Consider the following 11,175-nt stretch of genomic DNA (forward strand, 5'->3'; position numbering starts at 1 on the left):
TCAAATGCTGAAATCAACTCTACAACTAACTGGAAGCCAAATGATGCCCACAGTGCAGCTGTTATACATTCCTATCTTTTAGCTAAAACTCGCAGCTGGAGTCGCTGAAGCGGACAAAATAAAAGCATGGACAAGTTCCTTACCATCCTCCTGGGATAAAGAAGCTTCTAAGCTTTATAATAAAAATGTAATTTAGAATAAAAAATTGTTTTAAGTGTATCATCTTGACTATGTGGGTTTTTACGTGTTTTTGAGACTTCTACGTCATCTAATTTTTGCACATGACTGCCAAACGTAGAAAATATGAAACAAATTAAAACTCATATCTGCAAGCTAATATTTGATTTCTTGTAATTATTTTATGATTTATGCTTTAGAGGGTTAACTAAGCTGTTGATGTGGCTCTTGAACAAAACTAAAGCCCCAAAATAGGAGCTCAGTATCAAACTCAACGTCTGCTAGCTTCAACTGCAGACTGAGACAGTCTTCCTCTTTCTGCTGGACGTAATTGCTCACGAACCAGGTCTTCACCTGCTGCAGGTTCTCACTCTCCAGCTCACAAAGGAGCTCCACACAGGTGGAGTCTCTCCGAGTGCGAGGTGAGTGTCCAGGGACAATATGCAAATACGAGTCAGGAAGGACCTGGGCTAATCGTTTAGCAGCACGTGAGGTTTCAAAATAAGAGCATAGTAGCTTGTCCAATGTAAAATTGATTGTGCTGTTGTCTCCGATGGATGGGAAAATGAAGACAAATCACAAAATTCACCCGCCAAAGTAAATTCTACTTGTCTACTAATTGGAAAGTTGATGGTTTGATCCCCTTCTCCTCTAGTCTGCATGTTAAAGTATCCCTGGACAACATCCTGAGCTGTACTTGAAGAGAAAAGCACTTGTTGGGATGGAAGACTGAGGCTTGTAGTAAGAAAGCTCTTCAAATGCTCATATTGGGTAGAAAAGCACTATATAAGTAGTGTCCACTTAGATTTGGACTGAGCTTTTCTTCATTCAGGTCTGAACAGTCAGACAGGTAAATGTTAAACAGGTAAAAACAGTCAGGTTGTCTTTTCATGAATACAGAGAGTATAGCAGAAAGTTCTTGTTTGTTTTAGGTTTTAAAATGATCCATCGTACCTAATTACATTCATGGGGTTTAACATAGTCCAGCACTTTGTGTTGGTTCAGTCGTTGGATACAGGAAAGAAAGACCCACACAGTGGAGTAAGCCTGAGACGGTATGTTGCACACCGCTGGACTATGACAACACCAGCGCTCCTATGACCTCATGAATACTGCTTACAGAACACAAGCACCAAAGTAGTTAAGACAGGAAAAACAAAAGGACGTCCCGATGGGGTAAAACATCCTGTTTCTTCTGTCATTAGCAGCTTCAATTAGAATAAAACACAGAGCAACAATATGACGGTGTGAAATCCCACTGCAGTCCTTCAGCATGTTTATTGCTTTGTTCAGTGTTCATTAGTTTTAGGAACATTGTTTGATACATCGTCACTGTCAGGTCTTTGAAATGCGGTGAGTGAATCAAAGAAGAAAGCTGATTTAAAATGACTTTGTAAGCAAAGCTTCAGAGCTCAGCTTCACTTCGGGCAGCAGGAAATAGAGACCACATCAAGGGCCACACAGAGATGGCAATATGGATTTTTCACATTTAAAAGTCTTAAAAAGCAACAAAAATTGGGGAAGATGTACAAATTTTGACAGCAAAAACTGATGGAAGGGTTGGATTTAAATTTAGGAAGGAAGGGGCATTCTCATCTGTTGGGAAATATTGGGAACCTTTTGGCGTCATGGTGGAGTTAGGATTTAAAGTGCTTTGTGAGGTATATACAATAATATTTACCATCAGATCCTTTCTGGTAAACGTTTTAATCAAGCTACTGGTTACTGTGCCACGTGCATAAATATTTTTATTGCTCTCATTTTCCTGCACGTCGCGTTGCGTCAAAGGAAAGAATTGGACTCGCAGCCATCTGTGGGTGACAAACAGAGTTTCCAAAATCCCAGATTACACTCAGTGGCATCTGAACAGCATTCTGTGACATTCAGTCCTGTTTGTATTAATCATTTAAATACTCGCTGCCCAAACTTTTCACTTTGAAAGGGAGACTTGTGGAGCTCCTGCTGCGCCTCTTTAGTAATTCACAACTTTTTGTCACACTTCAGGCCCTTAGTCTTTATTCTAAGCTAATCCACTCAGCAGCTAGCTTAATTTATTAAAATCATTTTATCAAACTCTCTGCGAGGGAACAAATACCTGCATTTTTCAATTTAAATAATTTTTTTATAGTTAATGACAAATGAAAAACGTTTAGCTTTGTAATCGGATCTGCTTTGACTTTCACTTAGCTGACAGCTTGGATCAGTGCCTCCCACTGTTTACTAAAAGGCAAATACTCAGTTTAATTTGAATAAGCTGACTACTTCTTTTGTTCCTCACTATGCAAATGTGAATGTGTGTGAATGATTTTGCATTGCCTGAGGAGCTGTTCACTCCCGTTTCAGCGCTGAATCAGTAGGATTGTTTTCTCTCCTGTCCAATATGAGACCTTCAGCTGTGGATTTATTATTTGCATTCATCTTTCCAACTACATTATTGGATCCATTGCACAATTCTACTTTATGGCTTTAGTTAAAGCAGAAAAAAAGCAGTTGTCATGTCCTCTGCCTCTAACGCCTTGCTAGAGTCGACATTCAGACTAAACTCCTCTTCAAAATGACCACGCAGACAAGAGGGTTTGACTTCACTCCCTTTACTTAGGCCAGTTGAAGTAGGGTAAAACTGAGAAACAACATGACATGAAATGCTCTTAGAAACCATAGATGAGGAGAAATACACAATAACAGTACAATGACTTGTTTAGCCGAAAGCGTTAGCTAATTCCCTCTTTACAACGTTTCTATTAAGCAAACACTGCAATCACATTTCTTCAAGTAGATTGTTCATTAGTAAAGATGGAACAGAATTACATACCGACAATGCCCTTAAAGACCGTCTTAAGGGAGACAAATGCCACTACAGCAGCGGACGGGAGAACGGGAGAAGTCCTTTCCCCAAACAATAACATGCGCTTTCTGATGACATCATAGAACAGAGACGGATTTGAGCACGTTACACCAGGTCATGCCAAAAGGGGGCACTAAAGAGTAACTTTCTCAGGGAAAATCTATTTAAACAGAATACGGTTACATGGTGACAGAACACTCCCCGTCTGAAACTCAGCAGGGTTTCACCTACTAATATGACAAGGTCAAACACATTTCAGTCATCTGGAGGAATAAGCAAGATCATCTCATTCACGGGTCGGACGTAAAGCTTTGGTCCCTCTTTCTTAATGACCTTCACTTGCACTTTGCGCACCCTTCCGTCTTTACTGGGATACACATCGACGATGATACCTAAGGGCCAGTCGTTCCTACTGCACTGACTGTCCTTAAGAAGCACCACACTTCCTTGCTTAAGGTTTGGCCGGTCAGAAGTCCACTTTGTTCGACACTGAAGTGTTGACAGATACTGTTTCCGCCACCTGTCCCAAAATGTGTTAGACAAGCTTTGGACCCTGCGCCACTGTTGTTTCAATAGGTCATTATGTCCAAAGTCTCCTTCTGGTACTGGGCATGGATCTACCTTCTGAGTAAGCAATGAAGCCGGTGTGAGAATGAAAGGATCTGTAGGATCGTTCGACACAGGCACCAGTGGTCGACTGTTCACTATGGCTGAGACCTCAGCCATGAATGTTGTGAGTACCTCATGTGTGAGTTTGGAGGAGCCCATCTGAAGAAGCATCGAGTCCAGGATACGACGTGTGATGCCGATCATCCTTTCCCACGCTCCTCCCATATGAGAGGAATGTGGTGTGTTGAAGGTCCACGTACATCCGTGTTCTGACAGAAACCTCTTCATAGCTTTCCCATCAAGATTTGAGGGAATCCCCATATCTTTGCAAGCTCTGGTGAAATTAGTGCCCTGGTCGGAGCGTACGTTTTTCAAGGGTCCTCGAATCGCCATAAACCTTCTGAATGCGTTTATGAAACTGGAGGAGTCCAATGACTCGATTACCTCGATGTGTATAGCTCTGACACACAGACAGGTAAAGAGGACAGCCCACCTCTTACTGTCAGCGTGGCCTCCTCTCGTACGACGGGCTGCTACAGACCAGGGCCCAAACACATCAATGCCGACGTTGCTAAAAGGTGGTTCCATGCTGAGCCTATCTGGTGGCAAGTCTGCCATCTTCTGAACTTCACACCTCCCTCTCAGCCTTCGACAAGTGACACACTCGAAAACGAGTCTATTAATGCATCTCCTGCCACCTACAATCCAATAACCTGCAGATCGGACAGCTCCTTCAGTGAAGAGACGTCCTTGGTGACGTACCTGCTCGTGAAAGTGACGCACTATGAGAGTGGTCACGTGATGCCGTCCGGGCAGAATCAATGGCCGTTTCTCGTGGAACCCTATTTTTGCCTCAATGAGACGACCCCCAATCCTTAATAGCCCCTCTGAGTCAATGAAGGGATCCAGGGCAACGAGTGAGCTGCTCTTGGGGATGTTGGCGTTTGATGCAAGACACTCCAGTTCTTTCCTGTAGACCTCTTGTTGAACTGTTTTGATAATGACTAGCTTACTCTGTTCAAGAATATCCCCGGTAGGGGGTGTGCTGCACTGATGCCAGCCCTTACATTTTTGAGCGACACACTTCTTTCCCCTTTTGAAGCTCTGAACAATGTGAATAAGGGTACCAAGAGCCCTTATGAGAGAACTCCAGCATGAGAAGCGATTGAACCGCCCAGAGCCAAGATGTTTGAAGACCGTGACCGACAGTGTTGTGACTTGAGGCCTAATTTCGCTGTCTTGATCTGGTTCCAAAAGGTCAAACCTCTGTACCACAGGTGACACCCCTTCAGGTCGAGACAAGAATGCCGGTCCAGAGAACCATATTGTGTTCTCAAGACGGTCTGCTGTGATAGACCATGTGGCAATGTCTGCGGGATTGTCTTCTGTGCAGACATATCGCCACTGCTGTGGCATGGTGCTTCGTCTGATCCTCTGAACTCGATTGCTCACGTATACATAAAACCTTCTTTTCTCATTGTAGATATATCCGAGCACCACCTTGCTGTCTATGTAGTAGGTGACTGCGTCGAATACAATGTCTATTTCGGAGGTGATGGCCTCGGACAGAGTTACTGCCATGACTGCTGCACAAAGCTCCAACCGAGGTATAGTATGCTCTGGACGTGGGGCCAGTTTGGCTTTACTTGCAACCAATCTAGTGCAGCATCCCCCATCTGCGTCCACAGTCTTCAAGTAGGCGACAGCAGCTACTGCTTTCTCTGAAGCGTCTGAAAAGACACAGAGTTCTGTTAACTTGACAGTGGATGGTGACATGTTTGAGTACGGTCGGGGGATCCTCAGATGCCTTAACTCCTGCAGAGAATCTCTCCAACTTTCCCACACCTTTTCCTTTTCTGCTGGTAGTGGGGTGTCCCAATCTGAAGATTGTGAGGCCAGTTCTCGAAGCAGCAGTTTCCCTTGAATTGTCACGGGGGAGACGAATCCTAGAGGATCGTACAGGCTGTTCACCGTTGAGAGAACTCCTCGTTGAGTGAATGCCTTTCTCTCGTCCTGGACGCGGTAAGTAAAACAGTCTGAATCCAAGTCCCAGTACAGCCCAAGGCTACGCTGCATTGGTAGAGTGTCAGCAGTAAGGTCCAAATCTTTCAGGTCTGTGGCATGATCTTCACTGGGAAAGGCCTTCATGACCTCCTTGCTGTTCGAAGCCAGCTTATGCAGCCTAAGGTTAGAGCGAGCCAGCATTTTTTGAGTTCTTTTGAGCAGGTCGATAGCTGCGTCTGTTGTGGGCAAGGACTTTAACCCGTCATCTACGTAAAAGTCACGAGTGACAAACTGTTCTACGTCCTCCCCATACTCCTTCCGGCCTTCCTGTGCTGCACGTCTAAGACAGTAGATAGCCACAGCCGGCGAAGGACTATTTCCAAAGACGTGCACGTTCATACGGAACTCCATAATCTCTTTCTCTGGGTTGTTCTCTTTAAACCAGAGGAACCTGAGGAAGTTCCGGTCTTCAGGACGCACCTTGAAACAATGAAACATCTGTTGCACGTCCACAGTGAAGGCGATCTGTTCTTTCCGAAACCGAAGGAGGACTCCTACCAGGGTGTTGTTGAGGTCTGGTCCCGTTAGGAGTACTTAGTTCAGAGACAAACCTTTGTGCTGGGCACTGGAGTCGAAGATGACTCTTATTTGGGAGGGCTTCTTGGGATGGTAAACCCCAAAACAAGGTAGGTACCAATGCTCCTCATTAGGCTTCAGAGGTGGGGCTTCTTCAGCGTGCCCATTCTGAAAGATCTTTGCCATGAACGAGACAAACTCTTCCTTCATTTTAGGCTTCCTTCTGAAGGACCGCTGTAGAGATTTGAGACGTTCAAGTGCTTGCTCGTGGTTATGAGGGAGCTTTGGTCGTAGAGATCTGAAAGGCAGGGGAGCCACCCACCTGTTTTCTTGGTCCTTATAGACCTCTTGCTCCATGATGTGGATGAACTGTCCGTCCTCGATTGAAGGAGCTTCTTTGTCGTCGTCCTTTGTTGTCTGGAACACATTACAGTCTAAGGTGGCCCATTTCTCACTAGCAGGGAGATGTTTGCATGTTAGGGGAAATGAAGGGGAGCTACCACTACTATACTTCTCTTTTACATAGTAATCGTTTGGGCATGGCTGAAAGAGAGAAGGACGTCCATTTTTCAGTACGTTAGTGTAGCAAGAGCTGATAACCGTAGGTCTGTGGACATCTCCAATGCACACATCTCCTACAATAACCCAACCCAGATCCAACTTCTGGGCATAGGGTGCGTTTTGTGGGCCATTCACTTGTGTTCTGACCTTATGAACTCTGATGATATCTCTGCCTAACAAGAGCAGGATGGAAGCTTGGGAGTCCAGCTTTGGAATGTGTTTTGCAAGGGCCTTCAAATGACTGTGGTTTAATGCTACCTCTGGTGTTGGTATTTCTGCGCGGTTATTTGGGATCTCGTTGCATTCAATCAGTGACGGCAAAGAGAGTGTGACACTCCCGTTAATGGGTTCGATCACAAAGCCACGTGCTTGTCTGCCTTCTGTCTCTTGTGTTCCGGCACATGTCTTCAAAGTGTATGGTGAAGGAGGCCCTGCAATGTTGAATAGGTCGAAAAACTCGGTACGTGCAAGTGATCTGTTGCTCTGATCATCTAATATTGTGTATACCGTAACTGCAGCTTCAGGGCAGTCGGTTGGGTACACCCTGGTCAGACATATTTTTGAGCAGGAACGCCCTGCGGAATAATTTCTGCAGACCTCAGTACATGCTGTGGAAACATCACCTTCATTCAGGTTGGAATTTCCCTCCCCGCCCTGATCTGGTGCGGAATGTGCTGTGTTGGTGGACCATGGGGCAGATCCAGGGTGGAGGGCTGCAATGTGGCTCTTGCTTCCACACTCTGAGCAGGAGATGTCGTCTTCACAATTCCTTGCCAAATGTGTGGCTCTGCAGCACCTGTAACATATTCCGTACCTTTTTAAGAGTGCTTTCCTTTCTTCCATTGGCTTCTCTCTAAACCCGCGACACCTGGGTAAGGGGTGGGGTTTGTTGTGTAGCGGGCAGCGCTCTGCTGGATCATCTCTAGTGGATGACTCGCTTCCAGATTGGGTGCGAAACGATGCAGTCCTTGTACCGTTGAAAAGGGGCCGAGGATCCGGTGAGACCCTCGTTTTAAAAACTGCCACAGCTTTATGACCTTCGGCTTTAGACGATTGCTTACTGCCTAATAACTCACTACTGTATGCTGTCTGTGTGAGGCCAGGGTCGTTGCGCATCCGTGCTTCCCGACACACAAAGTCTACAAAGAAACCGAATGGGGGATAGGGAGCCCCGCGATCTTCTTTGTACTTAAAGCCTAAAGAAAGCCATTTTTCCTGGAGATAAAATGGCAGCTTCTGGACGACAGGGGTAACACCACGAGGGGTATCCAGATAACTAAGCCCAAGCAAGTCACCATCTTCTTTGGCAGCCTGTATCTCCGACAGCAAGTCTCCCAGCTCTCTTAGTTTACGACCATCTCTGTTTGGAATCTTGGGAAAGTTGTCTAATCTTTTCAAAAAGGCACCCTCGATGACCTCTGGTGCACCGTAGCACTCATTAAGCCTGTCCCACATAGCTCTGAGTCCGTTAGCTGGTTGGTTCGCATACACGGATCGTATTCGTCTGGCATGTTCAGCTGAGTCCTTACCTAGCCATTTCACGAGGAGGTCAAGCTGTTCACTTGGTGAGAGGTTGAGACCTCTGATGGCATTCATAAACGATGCTTTCCAGGCTCTGTAGCATTCGGGACGGTCGTTGAAGTGAAGGAGCCCTGTAGTCACCAGTTCACGTCGAGCCATAAATCTAACAAGGTCTGACATGTTCTGCTCCATTTCTAGTGGAGTGTACAGTGGGCCCCTTTCCCGGCATGTGGTCTCATGTGGGTGACCGGAGTTGTCTGGGGTTGTGATATACGCCGCGCCGGTGTAGCCGCTGTCCAGAGGCTGTCGTGCATAATTGACCGTTGGTTCTTGTTTAGGGGTGTAGGTCTCACTTTGATCAGCTTTGCCTGGGAAATGATCCTTTAGATTTGCTATTATGGGTGTGGTTTGGGTTTGGATGTGTGGTGTCGCAACTGGCTTGAGGCTTGGTCGAAAATGTACATCAGATCCTGGCGTAAAGATCTTGGAGTAGGAGTCTATGGTCGGTGAATGCTGAAGGAGTTTCGTCTCCGTGTTATCATTGGAGGTTTCTAGAATGGGCGTGGTTTGGCTGCCGTGTGAGGCACCCTTCACATATTCTCTTGTGCGCGTTACTGGGTCGTCAGCAGGAACATCTATCTCACTAAGACCCTCGCCATCATCTTGGATCGCTGCAGCCTCCAAAACTTCTGCTTTTGCTTCTGCAGCTGCAGCCCTTTTTTCCATGCGTACTTTATCTAATGACGCTTCAAGACGTATTTTTCGAAGCTGCATAGAAGCTTCCAGTTCCGCTTGCTGCAGCTTCAGATCGTTCTCTTTATCCACAAATGCTGCTTCAGCCTTAGCCGCCTCAGCTTCTGCACGTGCTTGTGCAGCGGCTGCCTTACTTGCAGCTGAGCTCCTGGTATGCCTGGAGGAGCCAGATATATTAGATCTGGTTTTCATTGATGCGCTGGTTCTCTGCGACATGTTGCTGTCGATTGGATTTCTTCCTACATCTGAGCTGTTTCCGGAGGATAGCTCTAATTGCTGTCCAGTTCCCCACGAGACTGGTCTTTGAGAGGCTGTCGTTTTACTGTCATGTCCTCTGCCTCTAACGCCTTGCTAGAGTCGACATTCAGACTAAACTCCTCTTCAAAATGACCACGCAGACAAGAGGGTTTGACTTCACTCCCTTTACTTAGGCCAGTTGAAGTAGGGTAAAACTGAGAAACAACATGACATGAAATGCTCTTAGAAACCATAGATGAGGAGAAATACACAATAACAGTACAATGACTTGTTTAGCCGAAAGCGTTAGCTAATTCCCTCTTTACAACGTTTCTATTAAGCAAACACTGCAATCACATTTCTTCAAGTAGATTGTTCATTAGTAAAGATGGAACAGAATTACATACCGACAATGCCCTTAAAGACCGTCTTAAGGGAGACAAATGCCACTACAGCAGCGGACGGGAGAACGGGAGAAGTCCTTTCCCCAAACAATAACATGCGCTTTCTGATGACATCATAGAACAGAGACGGATTTGAGCACGTTACACCAGGTCATGCCAAAAGGGGGCACTAAAGAGTAACTTTCTCAGGGAAAATCTATTTAAACAGAATACGGTTACATGGTGACAGAACAGCAGTGTTTAGTGATCTGTATGAAGTGTTTTACAAATTGATCATTTTTATACAATCACACTAACATGTTTTCTCCTGATTTCCTTGTGATTTGGATATGTAACCACATCCTGCTCCTTTAATAACAACATATCCGTATCCACAATATGGAAATCTTTGGAAGATGTTTGAGATGGTGTTGGCATTCGCATTCATTACCGTAAGCGAATGTGTGTATTTGAATAAGCCGGTATGAATATAAGAGTTCATGCCAATCAGTTAACATGGCTTTCATTCAGTGTGTATGAAAAGTGACTCACCCCTATTTATTTGCAGGGCCTTTTAGCTTCGTTAAATATACTAAAGTTATGGTATGAAAAGAATCAGCTGATTCTGAGGAGGTCAGGTGGGACATTTTTTCAGGTTTGGTGGTTTATATGGAAATCCCTGAATGCACCTCCAGTCTGGATTATCTGTAGGCCCCCTCTCTCTTTGTTCAAGAGGTGAATTTCTCTCAATTCGAGGTAGACCCCCAGCAGGGAAGGAGGGGCTGGTACCCCGACCCTCCACAGACTAAGGCCAGTCCCATAGGCAGCTCTATTATCCCAGTCTGAGTGAATGTGGAGCACCACTGGGCCTCGTTTTTCTGCTTGTCCACACGGCCCCTGTAAGCCGCTGACCTGGGCCTTTGTGCCTTCCTGACCCCCGGTGACCCACCTGATAATAACTCTGGTAGAGAATCAGGGGGGTATAGCTGTGCAAAAAGAGGCTGCTGGGGCAGAAAAAAGGATAAAGGAAGCAGGTACAGATTACAGTGTTACATTTGCACTATGCCGCTCTTTTATTCATTTATTGGAGGCTTTTTATGGCCAGACTCCGGACAGATGAGCCCTTCTTTGGCTCTTAATTTCCTCAAACAGCCTGCGGACTGTTCATAGCTGAAAGTCGTTGATGCTCCTCCTGAGTGCTAAAAAGACACCATTCCCTGCTTCACCAGTGGGTACCGCCAGCTAACTTTGTTTTAAGCCTCATACACACAGGCCTAGATCCCCATTGAAACCCCCGGGCAACCCTTGGTTACTTTGGAAAAACTCCCTGATTGGTTGGCAAGTAGTTGCTTGCAGTTGTAAAGACAGTGCTACAACCAAAAATCTTCATAAGATCACTTTGGTTACTTGTAGCACATCCAATAAAGGAGGAAGAGTAATGTCTCCTGACAGCAAAAACCTGAACAGCACTTCTGTTCTTGTATTAATGGTGTGAACCTGAGTCATTCT

General features: G+C 45.6%; 2 long non-coding RNA genes across 2 annotated transcripts; both read right to left on the reverse strand.

The window, feature by feature from the left end:
* Positions 1–2,752: 2,752 nt before the first annotated feature.
* On the reverse strand, positions 2,753–3,108 carry LOC146557084 (uncharacterized). Its single transcript, XR_014888913.1, has 2 exons — positions 2,990–3,108; positions 2,753–2,797 (listed from the first exon to the last, which is right to left on the reverse strand). It is a non-coding gene; the product is annotated as an uncharacterized LOC146557084 (long non-coding RNA).
* Positions 3,109–9,453: 6,345 nt separating this feature from the next.
* Positions 9,454–9,809, reverse strand: LOC146557085 (uncharacterized). The gene is made up of 2 exons (XR_014888912.1): positions 9,691–9,809; positions 9,454–9,498 (listed from the first exon to the last, which is right to left on the reverse strand). It is a non-coding gene; the product is annotated as an uncharacterized LOC146557085 (long non-coding RNA).
* Between the last annotated feature and the right edge of the window lie 1,366 nt (positions 9,810–11,175).

Source organism: Mchenga conophoros, linkage group LG16 (genome assembly GCF_057382185.1).
Source record: "Mchenga conophoros isolate Kocher_MC1m ecotype Shallow Benthic linkage group LG16, M_conophoros_male_GT1.1, whole genome shotgun sequence".
Lineage (NCBI taxonomy): Eukaryota > Metazoa > Chordata > Actinopteri > Cichliformes > Cichlidae > Mchenga > Mchenga conophoros.